Below are 25,162 nucleotides of genomic sequence, written 5' to 3' on the forward strand. Positions count from 1 at the left end.
AATTTTAACTAGTAACTGTTTTTTCTTTTTCCCCCTCCTCCTTAAATTGCCTGCACTTGCCTCGTAATTTCCTTTCCTTGCAGAGGCTTTCAAACTGTTCAGCCACTAGAGGTCTGTATTACCTATTTTAAAAATCATACCCAGCCAGCTGAGACTTTCAGTTCTCTATTTCAATATCTATTTTTTAAGATTTAAAATCTTTTAAAGACATAATACCTGGGAATAAGAAATCACCACACCTTAGGAAATGAAGGAGAAAAACTTGTTTCCCCTGCTATTTCCACTAGACAGCTGAGCATAGCTTCATCCTCAAACTCAAAACTCATCGGCCAGTCACAAAGCAGAGGAACAAAATTTATTTTCTGAAAAATAGTTTTCCCTGATTTATTTTAAGATGTCTGTGTTTTTTAACCTTATATTTTAAAGCATTTATTTTTCTCTTTCCACAAAAGCTATTCTCAGTTTTAAGACACTGATTTTACAACTTTTATGAGGGTTTTAAAATAAGATTTTCTTTTATTGGTCATCCAAGATTAGATTATAATTAATGTTCTTTCAGGCTTACTTTATAAGGCTCTGCTGTAATTTGATAAACTAACGAATGAGCCTAGGTTTGCATGGTTAAAGCTGTAATTGAGGTGATGATTGTTAGTGATGCCTACTGTAGATTGGGTCCCTCAAGTTTTCACCGTGTTCCATGTTTGCACAGGGATTTTTCACTAGAGTAGCGCATTTGGGCCTGCCCTTTGCCAGTAACATTGCAGGCTCTGAGCCTTCCAGAAATCTAAAAACGTGGTGTGTCCTGTTTACAGAATACCTGATTAATAATGGTAAAAGCTTTCCATAACCTTATAGAACAAGGCTCCCTGAAACACAGCACACTCATATATTCACATACTTAAATGGAATGGTTGAAAATATTGCAGACATAAAAGCTGTAACTTACTGTGTATTGCACCAGGGGTTTGGGATTCTGATGCTAGATTTTCATAGATTCTAATTATGCCTGCATTTGGAGTAAGTGGCTACATTTGTTGCCAGGCAAGGTGTAAGGCTAAAAGGCTCCCTTCTTTTAAAAGGCATTATTGCATAATGTTCCTGGCCTGTGCAGCTTCCAGAAGCATAAGCAGGTCTAGTGTGGCTTCTCTCTCAGTCTGTCACTTTATTAAGACATAACAATTTGCAAGTGTTATTTAGCAGATCAGCTGGGTTCATTTCAAAGGCTAATATTTAACAGAGAGGGAAATAACCCATCCCTATCCTTTTAAAAAGTGTTTTCTATGTATTCTCAGGCAAATTGCCTAGTGTCTTCCATAGATCTCAAAGCTAGGATTCAAGGATAATTTTAGTAATGTCTTACCCTGCTTGCCTACATAATCCAAATGATCAGTTCTACAGCAGAAGGAAACTAATTCACAGTACGCTAATTTGTACCACAGACCGCATTGTTTAAAGTGGTTACGTTTTTTCCTTCATTTCCTGTTGCATTTTTGTGACTGGCTGGTGGCATATGAATTAACAATTTTCTCACTGAAATGTGACAGAAAAATATCTGCTTTACCCTATCTTCAAAATTCCTTTCAGAGCTCTGGACTCTCCTACTATTCAAAATAATGCTAGCTTGAACTTGCACTCTGTATCAGTACAAGCTAATACTAACAAGGTGCTCACTTCTATAGGTATATGTAAAAACAAATGCTGATGATGTAGCAGTTAATGGAAAGCAACAGCAGGAAGATATCAGGCTCTGGAGAATTTGAAGGGTTACATATGGAAAAGAAATGGTCAGAACCAGGGTGTTGAAGTCAGTCCCAAATTCCAGTTCCGGTGCTGACATTGGTTAGCAAAGTGGACCCCTTAGGCTCAGTGTCCGTAAAAAAAATGAAGCCAATAAGAGAACCTAGCCTATAGGGTTTGTTTGTTTGCTTGCTTTTTGGTGGATTAAGTAAGAAAATGCAGATAAAGTGACTAACTCAGTGCCTGATCCAGTAAGTGTCCAGTTAATGGATGTTGTTTTCTCTGTTGCTGTGTGTCTACATTTATAAAATAGCAATATAATACAATTGCAACAATCATAGCTACTTCTTAAGTGTTGTTGTGGGAAGTTAAGATTATGTGTATGTAACAGTACCTGGCTGTTTGCTTTGGGTTGCTTCCCAAACTGGTCTCCCAAAGTTTTCACCCATAAAACTAAACTTCAAGTTGGGAAAATTTCAAGGATGATTCATTCTTGGATTGAGATTTTTTTTTATTTTTAGCTTTTTGAGTGAGAAGATTTGCCATTTTGATGCTTTACATCTCACTTGGTTTTTTCTGATCTGCATGATGACTTAAATTTGTGAGTCTACCAGATTAAGAAGATAAAATATTGAATTGAAATAGGTTAAGTAGAGACAGAAATTATTTTCAGGGAAGTTGAAAAACTGAAATTAAGAATCTGTTCGACCTCAGGGAATGGAAAGAAAAAATGTGATGGTGCTTAAAATACTATTTTCAAACCTTTCATTACTCCAGCCCTAGCAATTGAGGAAAGTTTGTTTTCCCTAAAATGCTGTATAGTAAGTATCTCCTTTCAGGAGAGAAATCTGTGGGAGAGGGATTGAAAGGAAGCTGTGACTAACTAGCTTTTTATTAGTGACCAAATACTGATTAAATTACAGGCATTATTTTAACTCCACTTGTCTTCCCAATACTATTGGGATTTAGAATTAGAATTGCTGTATTTTGCAATGAGCACTGAAGAGAACAAAGACCAGCTACTGACATACAACTAAAAAGGTTTTCCTCAGAGAAGGACTAGACTTGGCAGTTTGGCCTTTATGCAGCACTTTCCAAGGACACGCTGGAGTTACAAAAGAGGTACATGCTTTCTGAAATCAGAGGCACTCACCTGGACAGAAGTCCACATCAGTTCAAACTGACTTTCATGTTTTTGTGTGAAAAAAGGAAAACCTCTCATTTAAAGTTATGTGTTGTATACTCTCAATATGTTCTCGTTCCTTGCTGGGCTGATTTTATGGGATTTCAATGATATGCGGGGTACTGGGAAATAAATTCCTGTATAGTTATCAATAAATAACCATTTGTATTATTAACTAGCCCTAGGACCTGGAAGTATACCAGAAGAGGTTCTTTTGGGGTCATATTTCAGTTTAGAGAGCCAACCACACATTGGCAGTTAAAGACTGAACCCCTACGTCTTTCTGTCAACTCAGCACAACCCCATTTCCAGGAATCTCCTTATATCACCACCACTGTGGAAATCAGATCATCATTTCCACTTCTGAGTACATACCTTAAGACTCTCCATATGTGCAAAAGAAATGTACAAAAACATTTACTGTAGCATTGTTAACCAGCCATTGGGTATTGCTTTTCTAGAATAAAGGAAGTTGCATTTTTTTTTTTTTCTCATTCTGTTCATGATCACTTCTCATTTATTACTCTTGGGGAAGTCTCTAATGGAAGCCTGTAGGGCAGCTGGCCCATTTGGGGGAAGCATGACATCACAGATGCTTGTCTTTTCCTTGGCCCCATCTGCTAGAAATAGTTACTAAGTCCTTTGCCTATGCTGGTAGGAGAGGAGCTGTAGAAAATCAAATTAGCAGGAGAGAAACTATTAGTCTTCATTTTCTTGTTTCCAACCTGCAAATACAGATTGTTAAATACACTTGTTCCCTAATCCTCATTAGGAAATCTTGAACAGTAGCAGGATAGGAAAAAAGCATGGGGATTATGAGAAAACAACACCGCTAAAATATGATGCAAAGTCAGGACTGTTCTTCTCATTCAGACTATCTTACATTTGTAGAGTTGGTTGAATTTGAAATATTTCATTAAGTAATTTTATTCCTTGTTCTATGTGGATGAATGCCGCATTTACAATCCCAAATGTATCTTTTTATTTAGAATTTTCTTTTTGTTGGACTTGGAGATAAAATAATTGAAATGGGATAACTAATATATGAAATCATTTTACATTTGGTGGTATCCCTGGGATTTGTTAAGTTCACCGGTATATTTGTCTAAGAAGGCAAAGCTTTCACTAAAAATAATCTAATGGCAATGTTGTGTACCCCCACTTTTTTATTACTTGAGGAGTTTTACTTTCAGGCCCAGAGACAAGGGATTATAGGTCAGTGATAGGCAAAGTGTTTTTGGAGTAAACCAAAGGCCCCAAACAAATAAGTTGGGTGTCCAGGAGGAACTGACATCAAATGCACATTTTTAATATTTAGAGTTCAAGTTATAGCCACAGAACTAACTGTTGGGGATTGAATCACAGACCTGACTTCTTTTTAAAATCTTCCATTTTGGAAACATTTCACTACATTTCAAAGCATTTTAAGTCTTTAAATCATTTAGGTTTAAAATTCCATTTGTTTCTTCTCTTCTAGCACCCATTCTTAATGTTTCCAGTTTCTACCTATTAGTCCAGCTATCCTTCAATAACTTGATCTCTCTTTTGTTATATATTCTTCTTTTGTAGTTTCTAAGGATATTGGCCTATTTGCTGTACCTTGAATTTGCTGGCATAGTATTGCCTAGGGCCTTTGTTTTTGCTTTATGCTTTGCTTTTGCCTAGAGGAATCCTTCCCCAGATGTCCACAGAGTTCCTTCCTTCTTACTAAGGAGGCTTTCTCTAAATACCCTTTTAAAACTGTACCTTCCCCTCTCATTTCTATTTCCATTCTCCATGTCATGTAACATATTGCATATTTTACTTGATTGTTTTTTTGTCTATATGCACCAGAACATAAGTTCTCTGAGGCCAGGGGTTTTTGTCTACAGCTCACACTGTCCTCAGGACTGAGAGTAGTGTCTGGCATGTAGGTATCTGGCAGAAATACTCCATGAATCACAGCAGAATCTGTTGCAAACTACAACCCTAAGTAGGAATAACTTGTATTTAATATCATTCTCATTCAGAAGGATTCTTACTATCATGACATTTTATTTGATATTTTTATTTTAGAGTCTGAGGAAGTATCTTTAGGATTAACCAATACCCATTCAATAACCAACTTCTAGATCACAATAGTTTTAAACTGAAATGTCATCAGGATTTGAGCAATTAAATAAATATATGAAGCACCTTTGTAAGGCGTTAGGTAACGATGGGGTCTGTGATAAACAGGAAAGTTTATATATTGCCTACTTACAGGCATTTGGATTTGAAAAATTAATTTGAAAGATAGCACTGTCTGAAGAAAATGTGTCTACCTGTGGTTTCAAAGGCCCACTTCAGCTGTCAGTATGTGGCTGACAGGACCATGGAGACATTTTCTAAGTCACATTGTTTTTTTCTACTTCTTTTTAACTATGTACTCAGGTCTGGGTATGTGCCCGACTCCACATCAGGATAGGAATACTCAACTGATCAAATCTAATTACATTTGCTTCCCAACTAAATTGTATATCACCTTCCCCTCTTGTGAGAGTTATGGCCCCTCTTGGGTCCTCAGCATCTGATTATTGCAAACCTAATTGATTTGCGACATTTCATTAATAAAGTTAACTAAAACTAATTATACATATTGAATAAAAGTTTCCTGTGAAATGAATTATTCTGTTTAGCTTAAGGGTTCTTAATTGTTAGAATGAATTGCTGAGGAGGATTGCAGAATTACTTTCTCTTGGGATATACACACACACACACACACACACACTCAACCAATATGAGTTGATGGATAGTGACACCATAGAAACTGAAAACAGAAAAAAATTTGATTAAATATGAAAATTAAAGATGTCAAACATCTTCCTAAGAAGATAAAAATCATAAAATAGGTTACTGAGATCTCTTCATTTTGAGATGTTAAATTAGGTCTGTTAAATTTGTCATATATCTTAAGGAAGCTAAAATAAAAAATTTTAATTTATTGACATTTATTTTATTCATAGTATGAATTTTCTTTCACTTAATTGGTACATATTCTATTTTTCACTCTAATTCAGGTAGTAAGTTCTGTCTAATTCATCCATCTAATTAAGTCTAAATTCTAGCAGAAATCCAAGAGGAGCTTACTACTACTTCAATTGTCCCACCAAGCTGATGTGTTGTGGGCAGTAGTTCTCACAAATAGGTTCATTTTTAAAGCTCCCTATTTGTTCAACTGTGTATAGATAAATATGTTCTATGTAAAATGAAGACAAGCATTCATTAATGGTTTGGAGTCAAATAAAATATGGCTGACCTATTAGTATTATATATATCACATGAGAAGCTGTTGTCATCAGTGACTCCAATTTGCACTGCTTTCACACTGCCAAAGGAGTTTGGACTTCCTGCTTTACACTGTTAAGACAATTGTTTTATCCTCCTGCTGTGTACACTGGCCATACTAGAGGGACCAGAAGCAGTGAAACGCCCATTTTGTTCTTCCTCTTTGACTTGGGAGCATCACTGAGGAGCCAAGGTTTAGGGTCTAGCTTTTAGCCACTGCCTAGTTTTATCTACAGTAGCTCTGTTTGCTTTCTATGGTGACCCATGCTGTGTGTAGAAGTTTTTTGGCCTTGCCTACATGAGAGGAGGAGGAAGGCTGTTCCTGACTGGATTTTGGACTTGCAGTATGACATTCTTCTTGTTGTCCCAGAGCCCCCTAGCATTTAAGTTCTGAAAAGGTGCCCAAGACCTAGTTCCAGATAACCACCTTTTACCAGATCTGTGTTGTGTTATTACATTTCTAAGATATCTTGTACTTTCTGGAATTTAAAAAATGCTTCCTACATGTCTAAATCTTCTTAAAAGTCTTAAAAGGAATGACTAGTTGAAGGGGAAGGATGACAATATTTTTGGTACTAGTCAAAGGTTCTCTCTGCCAGCAAAACAGAACCTCCACATTTTGATGCTAATTCTCTGAACTCTTTTAATTATTAAAAATATTAACAGTAACCTAAATTTGAGTCTCCTATATGGTCAGTTATGTGCTAAGCATACCTAGCTCTATTTTTCAAGCCTAGGAACAGTGTTTCTATGAATATACTGTAGATAACAGGTTATTTGGAGTAAACCTGTTACTCTATAAAGAAAGCTATGTTTTTGTTTATTGTAGGAACCACCCCTCAAATGACTACCCTTTGCTTTGCCTTTTTTTCATTGGTAAGACTTGGATTCATACTTGATAATTCCAAACTGGGTGCAAACTTTTATTATATATGCTTTTATTGAAAAATAATACTATTAAATGTGTAAAGGGAATACAGGCTGGATATTTATATGCTTTTCTTATAGTTATATAGCTATTTCAAATCCTTGATGCTTCGATGACTCAAAGACAAATTCGTTTTTAATTTTTTGCCTTGTGTAACACACAACCATTAGTCCAGGAACCAAATGTAATTGAATACTAGGTATAAGTGACTAGAAAGTAATTGAGACTGACATTTTAATAATGGGATCATATTAGTGGAAAAATGGTGACTAAGAACTTTCAGAATATACTGTAACAGGTGGTGATTATATTAATTAAAAATTGAAAACAAACTACTGTTCTATGTGATACCTATGATTTGGAAACAAAAATAGAGACTTCTAATATCTTGTGCATTTCTATAAAAAGAAAAAAGAAATAAGTCATCTAATACTTATTTTGCTTGGCTCTTCAATTTCTGAAAAAAATGTTAAGTCATCTGTAGTTACGTCAATACAATTGAGACATATCTATCATTGCAGGAAAAAATCTCACAGAATATAAAGAATAAAAAAATATGTGGGTCTTTAGAAATGATCCTACATCTTTTTTAGTTTTGTTTACTTGGAGATGTCAATGATGCAGGTAAAAATACCAACAGCTATATATTAGTTCAATATAATTGCATGTACCTCTTCTCATGATTTTTAAGTAAACAAGAACATCTAACCTTAGAAGAGTACAGGAGATACTTAATACCATGTATTTTAATATGCAAATAAATAGGAAAAAGAAAAAAGTACTGTGAGAACTATATACTAAATAATGTACCGCTGAGAAAATTAGAATTAAAAAATACTTTTTTTTTTAAAGATTTTATTTATTTATTTGACGTAGAGAGAGACAGCGAGAGAGGGAACACAAGCAGGGGAAGTGGGAGAGGGAGAAGCAGGCTTCCCGCTGAGCTGGGAGCCCGATGCGGGGCTCGATCCCAGGACCTTGAGATCATGACCTGAGCCGAAGGCAGTCGCTTAACCAACTGAGCCACCCAGGCGCCCCTTAAAAAATACTTTAAAATTTCCAAATAAGTTTAAAAGAGCATAAAAATTTCTTACCAAGTAACAATGGAAGTCCATTTCAATTATTAGTAAGTTGTTTATAGCCATAGTATCATAGAACTTTCTATGAAATGTTGTAAATCTGTGCTGGCCAACAGTGTAGCCACTAATTATATGTGTCTATTGGAATACTTGAAATGTGGCTAGCACAACTGAGGAACTGAATTTTTAATTTCACTTAATGATAATTAATTTACATTTACATTTGAATAGCCACACATGGCACATGACTACCATACTGGACAGTGCAGGTCTACAGATTTTAAGCCACTGAATATGGTCTTTATTTATTCTTTTAAATGTCCTGGTTTTCCTCATTTGTCCTAAGTAGATTTCAACTTAAATTCTTTTGGTCCTATTAAACAAGCTCTGAAATGCTGTTTACACATTACTGGTTTAAATCAATAAGAGGTCAGAGTTCTTTAGTTGTAAGTTGGTAAAACGGGCACTGCAACGTTCAGAAACTCTGAACACACCTTTTGTATTTCAGTAGAGTGCCCATGGATTGGGATGGGGCCCTAGAGATTATTTTACAAGAAACCAAAAGCAAAGTTGCTAGTTAGTGGCAGAATTGGTGTAGCATCAGTTCTTTAACCAACAAAAAATAACTTCTTTGAATTAAGCATGTTTTGCCTATTCATCTGTAACTTAATGGTTTGAAAAGTTTAAGATTATAGTGGTTTTTTTTCACTGTTTTATTTGTAAGCAAAACATCATATTATTTTGAAAGTTTTGCTACAAATGTGTGACTGTTAGAAACTGAGAGCTTCCAAAACAGGAGAAGGGAGGCTGTTCACAGAATCATTTCCATCAGGAACCCCCCCCCGGATCACTGTCTTGCTTCTTCTGTTATAAGGCTGATGGAATATTATGGACAGAGTTCCTTCTGTTCAGGACTCTTTGGATGTAAAATAAAGCTTCCTATTTAGGACATATATTTCAATGTACTTTTTCTAGAGCTGGATTTTTGCTGAAAACATGTACAGCCCAGATTTCTAAGCTTAACTACACCTCGAAAAAGCAAACAAAAAACCCCCCAAACCTAAAGATTTCCAGTGACAGAACTCTGTAGAATGTTACTATTTTTGTCTCCAAGATTAAAGCAATCCTAAATAGTTTCCTAATACCACCGTGGAGTGCTTCCAGCAACTGTTTCACATTTGCCAACGGAACAAAGAAGAATAAAATCACCTCTAACATTTGTCTACCCACTCACCACCTATCGTATCTATCTTATGCTTTGATAAAATGTAATCACAATATATTGAGAAGGGGTCAAGCTATTCTCTTTATTCTCCCTGGAGGGACTAGGGAGTGTCTCCCCTGTTAATTTAGGAGGTTGAGGACTTGTTCCTTGAGCTGAGTTTTTGTGAGGAGAAAAAAATCTTTTAATCTGGAAAATCCAGGAGTCTTTTTATGAAAAAGGCAGGGCCACATGACAGGAAATAGAAGGACAGAGCAGTCTCTGATTACCAACGCTGCCCTCTCAGATTCTGAGTGTAATGCCCAGCTGCATGACTCCATGGGATTCATGCCTACTAGAGGGCTAGACTGTAGGTATTAAAGGGTACCTTGTCTCCAATTCCACATTGCCCTTCTGCCTATATCTTACGGGAGTAAGGGAAACTTTTGTAAGAATGAGACTCAGAGACATCTGGATTTTCTGAAGGTGAGCAGGTCAAGTTTTAAGGTTTATGGTCCTTGGACATATGGTCTTTGGACATGTGCTTCTGGAAGTGAGTGCCTCATAGAGCCCAAATCCCCCATTGGGTGGCTGAGGAGAGAACACAATCATTTCCTTCCTGGTTCTCTCAAAGCCCTACATAGTATGAAGAACAATCCACCACTGGCCACAAGGAGATCCTTGCCAAGGGGTTGCAAATCTCTCACATGGTTTACATTAATAGATGAATATCATGGTAATTCTAACATTGTTTACATTTAAAATTATATAAATATATATGTTCTTAAGCTGCATATAAGGGATGAGATAAGACTGGAATTTCATTCTTTTCTGCTTCCTCTGTTTCTATCTCTAGACAATGGTGTATGTGGCTTCTTGTGCTACCTCCACTGTTGACATATTAGAGAAAAACCACTGACAGATAGAGTGCTATAGGTGTAAGACATGTTACCTGGATGCAGAACTTCTGGGATGGCTTTCGTGTCTTATTCAGATGAAGCCCCAGCCATTTTAGACCAATTTATCATGTATTCAGTCTGAAAAGAAAAAAGATTAATGGGATTCACTGAATATGGTCAGATTTTCATTTTTTAATTGACAGAGTAAATATTAACACTACATCTGGAATGTGTTTTTGAAGGGAATGAAACCGTTTGGCCCATATCAAGGATGTGTTTGTCCTTATGGAGAGTTAGGCTGTACCAAGTGGCAGTCTGTCATGAGATTTCATCTTCTTCCTGGTTATAGTCAACATCTTCCCCCATACCCTTGTAGATACACACTAGAGGAGAAAAACAATGTTTTTGGGTAAAATAGTGCAATCTTATTCTAAGACACTTCTGTAGACATAACTACTAATATAAGAAATATCATAATAGATTACTCACTTGTGAATCTATAAACTTTGATAAATGATTCTTTTTAATATAAACCTATATAAGCGTTATTGCACAAGAATTGAAAAAAAATCTTTTTAAGAGATCTTTTTTTCTGTATGTCTGTTTTTGTTTCTCAGTGTAGTGATACATGCTTGTGGTATAAATGTCAAGTTATAAAAGAGTATAAAAATAAAACTTCATGTCTCCTAGCCTTCTGTAATGGTCTCTCAGTTCCACTTCTTAGAGGTACTTATTACTAACACTTTCATATGTATCCTTTTAGGACTTTTATTTTATTTATTTTATTATTTTTTAAAGATTTTATTTATTTGACAGAGAGAGAGAGAGGGATCACAAGTAGGCAGAGTGGCAGGTAGAGGTAGAGGGAGAAGCAGGCTCCTCACTGAGCAGGGAGCCCGATGCGGGCCCGATCCCGGGACCCTGGGATCATGACCCGTGCCGAAGGCACACGCTTAACCGAATGAGCCACCCAGGCGCCCCCTTTTAGGACTTTTAAAAAAGCACACACATGCATACAAATGTGTATATCCATATTTTTTCATTTTATACATTATACTATTCTGCTGTTTGCTTTTTTGTTAAACTTAATATGGCTAGAACTATCTATACTGTATACATACATCTGCCTCATTTATTTTGATGACTATACAATATTTCATTCATTGCACTGATACATGATGATTTATTCAACCAGGCCCCTATTACTGGGCCTTACGGCCTTCTTTTTTTCAGTTTCCCTTTTTGGCTGCTTAAGAACATGCCTCAGTGATCCTATTTATACATATGCATTTTTTAAAGCTATATATCAGTAGAAAAGTTTCAAAATGATTGTTAAAGCAAACTGTATAGTCCATGTTTTTGAGAGATACTTAAAAAATGTCCTCTATAAAGGTTATACCAATATATGATGCTAACAACCTGGCTTTTATCAAATCTCAATTTTTTTTCTCAGTTTGATAAACGAAAAGTATATATTTGTCTTGATTTGCATTTCTTTAGTTATGAATGAGGTTGAGTTTATTTTTTTATTTTTTGTAGTTATTCTTCTACTAGTTTTCCCAGTAATGGCCTTTGCTCATTTTTCAATTGGGTCGTTCACTGTTTCTCATTTTAAAGAGCTTATGTTATGTTAGGGAAACTAGCATTTTACATGTAATGTGTGGCAAATAGCTTTCCCAAGTTCCTGTTTATCTTTTGACTTTGTTTATGGTCCTTTTTACTATATGATCATTTTAATTTTTTTATGTAGCCAAATTAACCAGTAATTTTCATTATGGATTTGGGGGACATATTTAAGTAAGAAATTTTTTAAATCTGAAGAGTTATTCAAAAAGACAATAGGTATAGTATAGGTTACTTTTTAAACCACAATGTATACCAACTTTAATATAACATTCTTATTTGGAATGATTTTGGCATTAGAAGAATCTCTTTTTAGCCCTGCATTTCAGTGGTTTTGTTGTTATAGCAATAAGACATTTCCCACAAGATTATTTCTCGTACAAGAAATACCACCATGGTATAAACCTTGTGAACTCCTGTAAGGCACTAGTGTATCTTAGGAAAAAAAAAATCAGAGAAAGCATCGGATTTGCCAGTATCCTTCTCTACAGAGTTAGTAGCAGTTGTCTAAAGATCTGAAATCTAGAGTTAGTTGGAGGGAAAGTAATAGATATTCTGAGACAAACAAAAAGTAAGAAGTATAAAAGTAATAGAGATTTTGAAAGCACATACCAAAAAATAAGGGAAAGAAAAAAGTCACTTTTGATCTTAGCCTTGATCTTAATAACTCTCAAAAGATTTTAAGATTTGTTATATATTTTTCCTAGTCTTATCTGGTTTACAAAAATGCAGACATTTAAAAAATATATCAGTGATTTTAACCACACATCAGTGCTAATATAACTATTTTCATTAGAATACCAATGACCCAATAAGGGCATAATGGCAACTTGACAAGAATCTCCCAAACACACACACACACACACACACACACACACACACACACACGTTGGATCACTCTCATGATTTATGTTTTTATATTGCTCTATTCACTTATGATTATCTTTCCTTGCTATTAAATATTATTAAATATGTAAAAATGACTATATAATGTCCCATCATATGGCTTAATCTAATAGGAACTTAAAAGAATAGATTTGTGTTTCTCTTAAAAATTTATTCTATTAACCCAGTAGATCAAATGCCAGAACACATTCAAGAAATCATTACGTAGGAATCACATCCGATTCTTTTCCATTCCTGATAAAGTGGCAGCAATTAACTGTGTGAAGGTTAAGGGCTGGGATCCATCATGGTACAATGTGTTTTATGTGAAGTGACATCATTTGAACAGAAAGATTACTAAAGCTCGGTTAATGGAATATTCTTGTTCTAGTGGCATACTACACAGATTTAGAAGCATGTAAAATGCATTTGAATTGGATAATGAGAAGAGTTTGGGTCAAAAAGTGAAGAAAAGTGTATGTGATGATAAAGGTATAAATGTATGAAGTTTACTGGTAGAAATGCTATGTTTTTCAGTTTATTTAGAAGAAAACCTGGTGCAGATTCTGTGCAGCGGCAGTCACAAGTATTTGGGCTCAGTGAGACTAGCAGGACTATAAAGGGTCATAAGAGAATCACTGGTATTTGATCATTTATTAGCTCTAAGGAATTCTGCTGCTATGTGCAGTATGTCTCCTGGGCACTCCCGCCCTGCTAGGCCCGTACAACTTGGCATTATGGCAGCCCTGGGTTGATTGTGTCCTAAGCCATAAGTTACAAATTAGACACTGTACTGTTAGTGCTGCCTAAAGTTCCAGATCTAAGCAGCTGGTGAAGTTCCATCTCCCAAGGATGTCCCTTTATCACTGGGAAAATTGTAGCTGCTCAGTCATGTTGACACACCTCTCCTCTCAAACATGATCACAGGGAACCCAGACTCACCTCTGTCTTTTGATCAACATCAATGAGCCCCTGTCAGAACAACAGGCTTTTGGACAGATCCAACTGACAGCTCTTGGAGAATCTACATGCACTAGGAGAAATTGTTCAGAGACTTAATCATCTGGGGAGTCACTGGCTTAAAAGAAGTCACCATTTGCTTGCAGACTGATTGATTACTAACTATATTCAACTAGTTTTGTGAACATGCTTGTAGATAAATGTTCATATTAAAGCTGAAAGAGTGTTCTATAATTTGAGTTGGAAGGCTGAATAATTTGTGTAGGTAAGGAATCACTTGTTCAAGAGAAAACTTTTTTTTTTAAATAGCATCAGAACACCAAAAGGTAAAAAGAGTAAATTTTAGTTAAGTTATGAGAAAACACAGAGATATCAAATCTTAAGTTTTAAATAATGAGCTGTTATAGTTTTAGTATTTATTTTCCAACTAAAGAAGGAATTTCTAGAATCCTTTATTATTGCACTTAAAGGTAAGATGACAGGCAAATGTTACAACTAAAATGGAATAGATCTTGTTTTTTTTCGATGAAACAGAACTTGATTTCAAATTATAATGTTAAGTAAATTCTCAAATAATTAGGAGGCCTTAAAAAGCAGGCAGCCAAATGTAGACAGTGTGGGGTGGCAGCTAAAAGCACGGGAATCAAAATTCCTGTGTTTAAATCTTTACCAGTTACCACATTTGGGTGAGTTACTTATCTCATTATTACTCAGTATCCTAATCTATAAAATGAGGATAAAGCAGTGCCTATTTCATAGGGATGTTGTGAGGATTAAATAAAAACAATATTAAAGGCTGAATGTGTTTGGCATATTATTTGTGCTCAATAAATGTTAGCTTTATGTAAAAATGTTAGTTTATTAAAAAGCCAATAAAATAACCTCTAGGTAATCATTCTATTTTTTAAAAGATTTTATTTATTTATGAGAGAGAGAGAGCGAGAGAGTGCACAAGCATGAGCAGAGGGAGGGGCAGAGGGAGAAGCCAAGTCCCCCTTGAGCAAGGAGCCCTGTGGGGCTGGATCCTAGGACCCTGGGAAATGACCTGAGCTCAAGGCAGAGGCTTAACTGCTGAACCACCCAGGTGCCCTAGGTAATCATTCTAAACAAGGCCTAGGTGTTGTACACTTGGACTCCTCTAACTTCACTGTGCATTTGAATCACCTGAGGATTTTGTTAAAATGCAGATTCTTATTCAATGGGTCTGGGTCGAGTCGGAAAGTCTGCATTTCTAACAAGCTCCCACATGATGGCCATGATGCTGATCTTTGCCTTGACACTTGAGGTAATTGTGGATGGTTGCTCCTAATTTATAGTACAGTGGTTCTCAGTAGGGGCAATGGGAATAAGTAAAGTTTAGACAATATATATGGATTTAAAATGCCTCCCAGGTAATTGTAACATGCTTGCCTTACCTTTTCCCTAATGCCCTAAGAACCACTGATTTGCCATTTCAACTTTTATTCTGTTTCTCCTTTTCTTACTCTTTCCTCTACTTTCCCCTTGCCTTTAAGCTTTAGACTAAAAAATAGTAGTTAGTTCCCCAATTAGTAAGAGTAAAGCATCAATTTCAAGTCATTTTATTGTGTCTAATAGGATACTATACTCAAGGAGGTTAGGAAAATGGTTCCTCTCTAGTGTATCTCTTCTAAAATATAGGGATCTGAAAAATGTATTTAACATTTTCCATGGCTTTAGCTGAAAACAAATAATAAGCAAGCAAGAAAGTGATTTGTGGAGCATTTAGTAATAGAATACAAGGATGCATTGGATGTGGTGCATATATTATCAAAGGAGGTATACTCCCTTAAGGAAGGGAAAGTTGTGGAAGTGGCTGGAATCAAACAATGTGACCACATTAGACATTTCACCTGGTCTGAAAAGTAGGACGGAAGGAGGCTTGTTTTAAAATGGCCTCCCACCCCAGTGTCACGGAGATGCCTGGAGAGACTCATATCCAAATATGTACTTAGCTTGACCAACATCTCTCTAGGCCAAAGACCATTTTTATACTTCAGTGTTCTTAAGGAGCTAATATCACTCAGATCCATAGTATTTCCTTTGTAAGTATCTTCTATTGTTGATACATTTCATACATATAATTCTTTATTTTCCAAGGTGGATAGAGGAGCTTTGATTAATATTAATTGGTAAATATCTAAAGACATCGTAGAGAGCAAATTAGCAATCATAAACTATTTTATTTTTTAAAAAAGATTTTTATTTATTTATTGAGAGAGAGAGAGAATGATAGAGAGCGTGAGAGGGAGGAGGGTCAGAGGCAGAAGCAGACTCCCAGCCCGATGCGGGACTCAATCCCGGGACTCCAGGATCATGAGCTGAAGGCAGTCGCTTAACCAACTGAGCCACCCAGGCGCCCCCATAAACTCTTTTTAATAGTACACAATCATATGTGTGTTCTCCAGTATTCTCACTCTGAAGTTAACCATTCAAAGTACTTAAATCCACTGATCTAAATAAGTTTTAACATCATTTGGTGAAGAATAAAACAGCTTATATGTGTATAAAGTGAACAAGAAATCATATAAAACTTGACCCAAACTGAATGATTATTAATTCCATGATTTAAAATTTTAAGGACATTTAGACTTAGGACTTGGAATATGAAGGCACAATGTGATTGGGAAAAACAAAGCATACCCATTTCTTCACCCATTTTCTAAACTATTAAATGTTAGAAAAGTAATTAAATGTGAGACTAGCAACACAATTTAAAATATTCTTAGATATAGGAAGGAAACTCTGGTAATCTCTGGCAAATTCTAGACATTTATTTCTACTTAAGACATTTGGATGATGCACCTATTTAGGAACCAGACAAATAAAAACTTCTAAATTGAGCTATAAGAATAATGTAAAATACAGAAGTCATGATATTTACAGCATATAGTGAATTCTGTCAGTAAAATATTTGAAAGATTGATTTTAACTCTCAAAGGAATTGTTTTCCCTTGTGACCATCTGCTACAGAGAATAAAAATCAGATAGCAAAACTTTCAATGTTAATACAATGACTAATATCAAGATTCACTTGTCATTTCTATGACTATACTTCATTTTCTATTTCCAATTGTCAAATTTCTCATTAAAATAACCACTGACTAGTAAAACATTTGGCAAATGTATAACTCATGTATAGCTCTTTAGTTGTTGATTTTTTTGTTTTTTTGGCTGTGATTTATTTTGGATGTATTTTAGAGCTTTAATAGGATAACAGTAGTTATTTGTCAAATCAGTTGAATATTACCTTAAATCCCTATAGACACTCCTTGATTTAAGATAGCTTTATATATTAAGTCATTGAAAAGTTGAATTTTGGTAGTTAAAATTCATATAATTAATAAAAAAAGTAAAATGACAGCTAAATTTAGGCTGGAAGTGGAACAAAACTTACTTTTACTTATGGGAACTTTGATATGCTATTTTAATAAGTAACTACATGGCAAGGAACACAAACCATGCAATCCAGTGACTTTAGGCAGTTTTGAAAGGGATGGCTTAGAACTATTTTGAAGAAAAATAATAGCACTTTTCAGTGGCGATGAGTTTAAAAGGTGATTTGTCCAGTTTACTAGATAACATGGGAGAAGAGCATTCCTAACCTGGACTTGACTGCTTTGTCATAGTTTGCTGGTCTGGCTCTATATTTGTTATTTGCCACAATGTGTCTTTAAGACAGCTTTCTAATCTTTACAACACTTGGCTTTACTTCAAACATCTAAATAAAATTCTTAATTTGCTAGCTTACTTGGGAGACTCTCTGGCATAGCCCAGTCATGACTGAGCAGGCAAAGCACTAGGTCAACTAATGAGTGTGGGGCTAAAGGCTGGGAGCCTGCACCAGGCAGCCAAAACATGCAGGTGTTATGGGACTTAGTCTAGGTTCCTGTAACAAATTTGAAAACAAAATACAGCAAATCTGTTATTTGCTTGAAAAGGATGTGGTGGCACAGATAAAACTACAGAAAACAGTCATCATACATTTAAACTATTAGTTTTAGACTTCTCTCAGCTAAGTATTTTACCGGGGCTTTGGGTAAGTAGCAGATTAAATTTTCTTTCACTCTTTTTCCTCCTGCACAGGGCAAATAATTAGTGATGGTAGCAACAACAGTAATAAGCAGCCGCAACAAACCAAAAAATGTACACACACACACACACACACACATAATTCTTACTTCAAACTGGAAAAAAAAAACACAGTGTAAGAAACCTGAACAATCCACAGATTGTTTCTTTTTTGAACACTGAACCAGGATTAGAGAGTGACAGCAAAGATTTAGGCTTAGAACTCTTGGGATGGGGAGCATTGGCGAAGCAAAAGTGACTGAAAGGCACTTTATACATCTCAAGGAAGCTAAGTCTTCCTTTGGCATCAGTGGAACCAGTGGAAGAAAACCAGCTTTCTTCTGAGTTGGATGATGGAGCATTTGATTCAGTTTAAGTCAAAGAAGAGCCTTACCAGGAATGGAGGTTTCATGATGGGCACAAAGAACAATGAAGTCAGGAAAAAAAAAAAAAGAAAAAGACAGAGGAGATGACAGATTTGACACTAATAACTGTGAAACTTTAACAAATGCTGAGACCTGGCAACTGGGGGTACGCTCCCTGAGCCATAAACCAAGTTATGGGAACTGCCAGCCATAATCTGGGGGGGAGGGAGTTGGACTTTTGGAGCCAGCCCTGGAAACGTAATGATTTTCAGAATAGATAATTTACCAGGACAGTTATTTAAAGAGTTTTGAGAGTCCCAAACATGGGCTAAATGGGTAATTATTTTAGACTATTATTTTTTAAGCAAATAACTAGGAAACAAAAGGAATCAAGGAATTTTATCACTGGAGGGAACCTCAAGGGCAGGGACCTGAGGTTCAGAGTTGTGAAATAACTCTCCTAATAGTACACAGCCATTTAAGTGGGTCTCCCCATTCCCTGCTCCTGGCGCTTCCCTGCCCCTCCACTGTCTGCCTGTGAGGGTGGCAGAATCCACCACAACCTAACTAGAGATTATCTATGTGGGGTCTTTAGAGCTAGGGAAGCACTGCAGGAGACAGAGAAGCAGTTTCTTAGAGAAGACTTACAAAAGGTTACAGCTTATGCTAAAGGAAATAAACCAGGACATTCAGATGGTATCTACCAAGAGAATTATGTTGGGGATGAGGTACCTTTAGGAGAAACAAGTTGCTCAACAAAGTTATAAAACAGAACGGTCGAGTCCCAGATTTCTTACATCCCTCACTGTTACTTTCTCTTCTCTGAATGACATTAGAAATAAATGTAGCTAAGTCACAAATTCGATCCCAGGAGAACAGGAGCACCCAAACTTTTACTGAGAAGAGAGGGCTTTGAGGGCCAGTCACGGACTTCTGATACACCACCAGAAAACAAAGAAAAGGTAAAGAAACCCCAGCTGGGTTTAATAGCGGGGTCTCTACTAGCTGCGCAAAGACAATGGGGCAGGATACGCTTTGGGAAAGACATGCTGAGGTCTTGGGGAGAAGTAGCAGGCTGGCAGTGTAGAAAGACTGGGCTGCAGTTAAGAGAATTGAAGAATGGGATGCTAGGAGGTGGTGTGGAGGAAGGGAGCCAAAAAGAGCTTCTCTTACAAACGTGTACTGGCCAGGGCTGTGGGGATTGGGGTGTGGAGACGCCCCGGCTTCTCCCCCTTGCCAATCTGATGAATCAAAGGGCACCTGGGAACACCTGAAGGTGGAAGAGTTTGCTCCAGGTGGGGGCGGTGTCCAGTACCAAGGACCCACCAGTATGGTTTGCAGGGAGGGGTGAGGGGGAAATGAGCTGTGCTGGGGTGTTGCCTTGGAAGCGGAGGGGGAGGTTGGGGACACTCTGAACTTCACCTTAGAAATAGCACAACTTTTAAATGGACGCCCCGCGGAGTTATACCGGCTTCTCACTCAAGATACAGTGAAAGGACAAGAGTTGGTTAAAAGCCTCGGGAAGAAAGTTTACGTGGTTGCATCCCAGTTCTGAAGATATCTTGCTTGTACTCAAAAGAGTCTGGTCAAATCGGAATGAAATTTTGGGGGCACGCAGCGAAGTCTCAAATTGTTCCCTGCAACCCAGGCGCCCCTCACCTGATTTGGGGAAGCGCGGCCAGTTCCCGGTGGGTGCCGGCCGGAACTAAGCTCGCTCTCTCCTTCGTCCCCGGGAGCCTACCAGCACAGCACCCGCAGTTAGGACGCCTTGACATGAAACTGATCAGCCCCGCCCCACAGCCCCCAAACCCGGCATGGGAGTCGGTGTCGACTCACCCGCGCCCAGGGCGCTGAGCCCAGGTCGGACCGCAAGCTGGCAGCGCTGGTGCGGGGCTTCCGCCCGCCGCTTCCGCGTCCCTGCGGTGCGCCCTCACTCCTGGGGTTCGCTTGGGCTGCTCCCCATCAATCACCGCCCTAGCACGGCAGAGCTGCTAGCCGTGCCTGTCGCCACTGTCTGGGGCCCTGGCTGACAAGAGCTGGAATCATCCGCGATGAGGCAGCTCTGAATTTATAGCGAGGGGCGTTGCTCCTCCGTAGGTTCCAGGGACGAGGCACTGTTTTGCATTCTCTCCTCCTCCGCTCCGCCTCTGGAGACCCTCTTGGCCCAACCTCCTCCCCCTCCAGATGCTGACGGAAGCGGGAGGATGCAACAATCATACCCCAGTGTCACCTATCAGATCTGTGCGCACGTGGTTCAGAACTCTGCATTGGGGAGGGTCGCGAAATGGGAGAGAGCTGGGGGAACAGGAGAAACAGTTCACGCCCGAAACAAACGTTTCCCAACTATTTTTTTTTTTTAAACTTGGAAAACTTTTTAAGGAGGAATTAGTGAACTTCTCTTTCCTGTAACTCAAACTTTGACAATACTGTTGTGGATCATAGATACCATATATTAATTTCAGGTTTACAGAGTGAAAGGCTGGACATTTATGTCCTCCTATTGGACATGCTATCAGAGTGCATGTTTAAAAGTATAAAAATAGAAAAAATTAAAGAACAAAATATGACCAAATATTTAAGGAAGAATTAATAGAATTTCTTCACAAGCTATTCCAAAAAACAAAAGAGGATCCCTTCCCAACCCTTTAGTATCAGACCAGTATTGCCCTGATACTAAAACCGGATAAGACATCAGAAGAAAAGACAATTCAGATAAATATCTCTTATGAGTGTAGGTAAAAATCCTCCACAAAATATTAACAAATTGAATCCAGTAACCTATAAAAACAATTATACACCATGATCAAGGGAGATTTATCCCAGGAATGCAAGATTAGTTTCCTGAAAGTCAATTGATGTAATACATCATATCAGTAGAATAAAGGACAAAAACCACAGGATCATCTTAATAAATCAGAAAAAGCTTTGACAAAACTCAACACCCTTTCATGATAAAAGTACTCAACAAACTAGGACTAGAAAGGAACTTAATCTGTAAAGTCCATCTGTGAAAAACTAACATCTTACTTAATGGTGAAAGACTGAATGTTTTTGTATCTAAGATCAAGAATAAGGTAAGAATGTTGGCTCTCCTCACTTCTATTCAACATTGTGCTACAAGTTCTAGCCAGCTCAATTGGGCAAGAAAAAGAGATAAAAGTCATCTAGGTTAGAAAGGAAGTAAAAGTATTTTTATGTGCAAATGACATGATCTTGCATTTAGAAAATCCTAAGGAATCAATTAAAAAACTGTTAGAGCTAATAGGCATATTCAGCAAGGAACAGTCCAGAAATGAAATGAGAAAAAAAATTGCATTTACCATAGATCAAAAAAATAAAATACTTAGGAATAAGTTTAACTAAAAAGGTGTAAAACTGGTATTCTGAAAACCATAAAACATTGAAAGAAATTAAATTAGACCTAAACAAATGGAATGACATTCTATGTTCATGGATTGGAAGACTTAATATTGTTAAAATAGCAATAATCTCCCCATAACGTACAGATTAAACACAATCTCAATCAAAATCCCAACAAGCTGTTTTTGAAGAAATTAAGATGATCCTAGAATTCATATGGAAGTGCGAGAGACCCAAAATGTCCAGAACAATCCTGAAGAAGAAGAGCAAAGTTGGAGGACTCACATTCCTGATTTTAAAATTTACTATGAAGCTGTAATAACTTAAGCAGGGTTTTACTGGCATAATGATTGATATACATTTCAATGGAATATAATTGAGTCCAGAAATTCTAGCATATTCTGGTCAATTGATTTTTGATAAAGGTACCAAGACAATTCAATGGAGAATGAATAGTCTTTTCAACTAATGTGACAACCAAATGCCAGAGTCTGAGTGAAATTTGGAAATGTTCCTGTAATTTTTTTTTTAAAGATTTTAAAAAATATTTATTTATTTATTTATTCATGAGAGACAGAGAGAGAGAGAGGCAGAGGGAGAAGCAGGCTCCCAAGGAGCAGGGAGCCCGAGGCGGGACTCGATCCCAGGACCCTGGGATCATGACCTGAGCTGAAGGCAGACGCTTAACCATCTGAGCCACCCAGGCGCCCCAATGTTCCTGTAATTATTATATGAGGTTCAGGAGAGCCTTATATTTTTATTTTTTTTTATTTTTTATTTTTTTTTAAAGATTTATTTATTTGACACAGAGAGAGAGACAGCTAGAGAGGAAACACAAGCAGGGGGAGTGGAAGGGGGAGAAGCAGGCTCCTGGCTGAGCAGGGAGCCCGATGCGGGGCTCGATCCCAGGACCCTGGGATCATGACCTGAGCTGAAGGCAGACACTTAACGACTGAGCCACCCAGGCGCCCCGGGAGAGCCTTATATTTTTAAATCGATTTAGTGCTATAAATCCTGCCTGTACTAAATTCCAGCTTGGTTTTAGAAATGGTGATAGTTTTGAGGACCAGAAGTTCCTTAGAGAGTCATCTGTTTTGGGTGAAACTTCTTGAAAGGGTGGGCTTGGCTCTTAGGGATATTATATCACCAGAAACAAACAGATGAGAAGAAAAATTCCCAAGAAATTAATGGCATCATTATTATTGTGATGCATCAGCTGAGTAATAGTATGGTTTTAAACACTTGGCTTTTCTGGATATAATACCACATTGATCCTATACATAAAGGTGAGTCTTAGAGTTATGACTAGAGACACGGATTTTGAAGCCCAGTTTCAAATATATACATGTATATGCATAGAAAAATGGATTACTTTCACTAAAATGCATACAGTGGTTGTTTGAAGGTCATACTTATGGATACTTTTAGAGGATATTTGATTTTTATGCTTGTGTATGTTACCCAAATTTTATTGTAACAATTACATCAGTATAGCAGGGTGAACTAGAAGGTAGGGAGCTTAGCACAGGAACTGTTTGGAGAGCAAGAAACGTCTGTGTGGACACATTTTGCTGTCACTAAACTTGAAGGCCTAATTGTTACAACCACATGAGTGTGCCTATACCTGTACTCTAGGGCATTCCTATGATTTAGAATATGCAGTTGGTTCTCATATTTATGACAATTCAGTACTTTGCATTTATATGAGGAGAAAGTGTTATAAACATACATAAATATTTGCAATGTAAATGAAGGTCCATTCTAGTGATTGTAGAAGTGCTAAGAGAATAGAGCCATACTTTTCAGATAGATACTATGGCAGACATTAACCTAATCTGCTACTGCATGTACTTTGGTTTATTGTCTCAGAGAACATTGGGTAAGACATCACATCATATACTCTTATCCTATGTATAGTACTTCTAAGTGAATTCATTGTATAGCTACTGGCAATTGTAAATTGGAACTCATGCAAATGGCCACTTACGTTACTCAAAATGGAAGAAAACCAACATTTTCTGTATTTCTCTTATTCTAAAATTTTTCTCAAAGAATATATCATTAAGCCTCATGAAGTTTAAACTTACAGAAAAAACTTCATTTTGATTCCAATTTCTCTCTCTCCAGCTTTTGAAATTTTTACCTCTATTCCTAGATTCTCAGATGTGCCTTTCACATCTCTTCAGGTTTTTTAATTTCCATCTTTTTGCCCATATTGATGCATTTCTAGACTACCTTCCAACCTTTGCCATTTGAAAACTTGGTTATCCTTAAAGACGCAGATCACATGCCAGTTTTTAATTTTCCCACTCACATCTGCCAGAAGTTACCACTTTTTCCTTTGAATTTATGCGACTGTTTTTGAATACATAAAGTAGCATGATTTTATTGAAAGAGATGTTTAGAGACCTGGAGTCCATTTTCCATTTTCTTAAGAGCCATCAGTGAAGGTTGGCCAAACCAGTGAACATCTAGATCTTTCCTTAAAATAAGGTTTTCCAATATTCTGTTTACAAGTTATGTGAACTTGAGCAAGTTATTTAACCTTTTTATGGTTGAGTTTAATCATTAGTAAAATGTGAGTACTATTAGTATCTCACTCATTGTGAATGAGGATTAAATGAAATAATACATGTAAAGCAAATAGAATAGTGCCTGTTCTATAGTTAGTTAGTACTTAAACAAATGTTAGCTTTAAAAAAAAGTTAACCCCATTAATTCTAAGCATGTATGTTGTCCAATTATTCAAATATAGCCACTATTCTAAGAAGTCTTTTTGATAAGATAGGGGCCTGTCTTACTTAATGTACTTTACCAAAATTGATATCCCTGCTTTAAATAATTTTACAGGCATATAGAGAAAGAGATGACTATGACGATAAAAGAGCATTGTTGAATATCCTTGACTGGAGCATGTAGATAGATAGCCTCATTAAGTATAAATGAGTTTTACAATGCTATGTATTATAATGAGGATCAATGTCTCAGGAAATTTATTTAAATTTTCCATATAGTATACTCTCAGAAACTAATATGTAGCGTGAGTAAACAACTGTTTTCCCCCTTCTATTTTATACCTTTTTACAGATGTTACCTCTTAAAAAACAGAGTTATAAACTTCATATATCATTAACTAGACAGCCTTTCTACTATTTCTTATTACCTTCATTTATAAAGATAAGAGAATGAATATTTGTAAGGTTCTGTAACTCACCAGAGCATAAGGATAGCCCAATAAATGTTATCCAGTAAGCTGGCAAATGTGAAATATAATTTGTAGAGGCTTGGATGAATCTAAAAGAGTAAAATATGTTATTCTATCTGACTTTAACTATGATTAAACATTTAAAAATTATTTAAATGTTCATGAGGAATGAGGGAAAAACTAATAGGAATAAAGCTATTCTTAACTTTAGAGATTAAGTCAGATATAATAAATGAGATGGATCACTTTAGTATTGAATTAATTTCACTTTCTAAAAAAAAGCAAGGTTAGTATACTAACCAATAAAAATGTTGATAGATGATAAGAAAGAGTGAAAAGATA

At 36.7% G+C, this 25,162-nt stretch overlaps 1 protein-coding gene across 1 annotated transcript in view; it reads right to left on the reverse strand.

Annotated features, from left to right (window-relative positions):
- The window catches only part of AGTR1 (angiotensin II receptor type 1), a 45,992-nt gene extending 25,712 nt beyond the window's left edge, over positions 1-20,280 (reverse strand). The window contains exons 1-2 of the mRNA XM_036115636.2: positions 20,092-20,280; positions 10,387-10,471 (exon numbers count right to left, since the gene is read on the reverse strand). The gene's annotated coding sequence lies outside the window, so the exon portion shown is untranslated. The remainder of the gene's footprint in view (positions 1-10,386; positions 10,472-20,091) is intronic.
- Between the last annotated feature and the right edge of the window lie 4,882 nt (positions 20,281-25,162).

Source organism: Halichoerus grypus, chromosome 1 (genome assembly GCF_964656455.1).
Source record: "Halichoerus grypus chromosome 1, mHalGry1.hap1.1, whole genome shotgun sequence".
Taxonomy (NCBI): Eukaryota; Metazoa; Chordata; class Mammalia; order Carnivora; family Phocidae; genus Halichoerus; species Halichoerus grypus.